This window comes from Malus sylvestris, chromosome 15, assembly GCF_916048215.2.
Source record: "Malus sylvestris chromosome 15, drMalSylv7.2, whole genome shotgun sequence".
Classification (NCBI taxonomy): domain Eukaryota; kingdom Viridiplantae; phylum Streptophyta; class Magnoliopsida; order Rosales; family Rosaceae; genus Malus; species Malus sylvestris.
In genome coordinates this window covers 30,527,133-30,529,547 of record NC_062274.1, presented here as the reverse complement: position 1 = coordinate 30,529,547, position 2,415 = coordinate 30,527,133, and the positions used below count along the sequence as shown (strand labels likewise).

Here is a 2,415-nt window from a genome sequence, read left to right as displayed (position 1 = left end):
GATAACACAGGGAATGGAAAATATTCGAGCTGGGCTACGGGGAGAAGTCTATGGCCAAGTGGTTGACAGTGATGACGATGAGGATGAGGATGAATGTGATGATGACATGGGACCTGAAGAACGACGCAGTTTGAAACAAGCATTACGTGCCTCCAAACAGTCAGTATGGGAAAGAGAACACCTTCATAAAATTCCTAATAGAGCATAAGGTTCCGGAACAAGTGGTGGTGCACAAATGAGACGGGGAGGCAGTCTTAGAGAATCACAACCAACACCACCAATAGCCCCAAGTTTATATAAGTCATCCAAAGCACGTCAAAAGAGTGTTTGAAGTTATTTCACTGGAGGTAATGTGAAGGAGGGAATGGGGCGTCTAATTAGCAAGTTCTTTATCTATGAAAATGTCCCTGCTGCGAAGGCATCATCACATCATTTCAAAAATATGGTAGTGGGGTGTCAACAGGCCGGTGTTGGAGTACAACCTCCCACTCCCTATGAGATAAGAAACAAATATTTGGATATGGAGTATAAAGACATTGGCGAGTATGTTAACAAGTTGAGGTCAAAGTGGGAAACTAATGGTTGCACAATCATGTGTGATGGATGGACCGGCCCGACCAGATTGTCTATCATAAACTTCATGGTATACTCCAAGGGAAAGACAATTTTTTTGAAGTCTGTTGATGCTTCAGACCATATAAAGAACTACAAGTATATTTACAAATTATTGAGGGATGTAATTATGGAGGTGGGAGAGCATAATGTTGTCCAAGCCGTGACCGATAACGGTTCTGCATTTGTCAAAGTTGGAAAAAAGTTAATGAAGCATGATAATGTGTTTTGGACATCATGTGCAGCACATTGTATTGATCTCATGTTTGAGGCAATGGGGAAGAGATATAATGTTGCTACTGTGGTCAAAAGAGCTAGAACGATCACAAATTATATTTACAATCACGGTTGGTTGTTGGCAAAGATGCGTGAATTTTGCAAAGAAGAAATTATTCGTCCAGCTACCACTCGATTCGCCACCAACTATATTGCATTAGACAACCTACTTAAGAAGAAAGCAGGGTTGAAGCAACTATTCACTAGTGACGATTGGGCCAACCACAATTTGAGCCGCTCAAATGTAGGTCGTATGGTGGAAAGTATAGTGCTTGATCATGCTTTTTGGACTCAATCAGAACATGTGTGCCAAGTGTTTGAACCTATTTACAAAGTTTTACGGATCGTTGACACAGAAGTGTATCCTACTATAGGGGTAATATATGAGTTGATGCGTGTAGTGAAGGATGAATTGGAAAGAAAACATGGTGCAAGGTGGGTCATAAAGATAATTGAAGACCGATGGTATAAAACATTATACCATGATTTGCATGCAACAGGTATAAATTATGTCATAATTTGCAATTCATTTCTTTAGTTGCATAAGTATTATTTCTCTTATTAGAGTATGTGTTTCTTTGAACAACATATTATTTGAATCCCCGATACCAATACAGACCCGGTGTTGGAGATGATGGTAACCTTATACGTGCTGTACATAATGTATACTCTAAATTAGACCCTGCATCACCAGCAGTTGGCCAATTTGGAAATGAGGTACACAATTACTTAAATTATAATAATTACTTTGTCGGATTAAACTAACACGATTTATTGAATTCAGCTAACATGGTTTAAAGATGCAAGAAGAACTTTTGGAGAACCAACATCAGTTGCTGCTCGAACAAATATGTCTCCTAGTGAGTATAAACATATTTCACTATAAGTTTATAATAGAATTTGTTGGAGTTATTAGACTTATGAACATTGTTTTTCATTGTAGCTGAATGGTGGATCATGTATGGGACCGATGCACCAACTGTGAGAAAGTTAGCAATCAAAGTATTATCACAAACAGCTTCCTCATCTGCTTGTGAAAGAAATTGGAGCACATTTGCACTCATACACACAAAGCAAAGAAATAAGTTGGCTCCTAGTAGCTTGGAAAAATTAGTTTATTGCTACTACAACATGAAGCTTCAAATTCGAGATAAGGAAGCAGAAATAAATCATGTCGACCGTGGTGACGCACTAGATGTGTTTGATATTGTTGGTAAAGATGATGATACAGAGGGTAACCAACTTTTTCAATGGATTAGACCTCTTCATTTAGATGATGATGAAGGCAACCCAGCTCCCAGAGTTGCTGAAGAAGCACGTAATGAAGGGATAAATGTAGAAAGAGTATTAGAGGATGAGGTGGAATCTAGCAGCGCTGACTCTTTGGAAGAACTTTTGCGCCCAAGACCAAGAAACACTGGAATTCCATCTTTTTCCAATCCTACACAACCACAACATCGTGCTGATACTAATGATAGCTCTAGTACAAGATCAGGAGACTCACCTACCACCGGAGGTGGGAATGAT

General features: G+C 39.2%; 1 long non-coding RNA gene across 1 annotated transcript; it reads left to right on the top strand.

The window, feature by feature from the left end:
- Window positions 1–1,435: 1,435 nt before the first annotated feature.
- On the top strand, window positions 1,436–1,974 carry LOC126601943 (uncharacterized). The gene is made up of 3 exons (XR_007615870.1): window positions 1,436–1,605; window positions 1,673–1,748; window positions 1,832–1,974. It is a non-coding gene; the product is annotated as an uncharacterized LOC126601943 (long non-coding RNA).
- The last annotated feature ends 441 nt before the right edge of the window (window positions 1,975–2,415 follow it).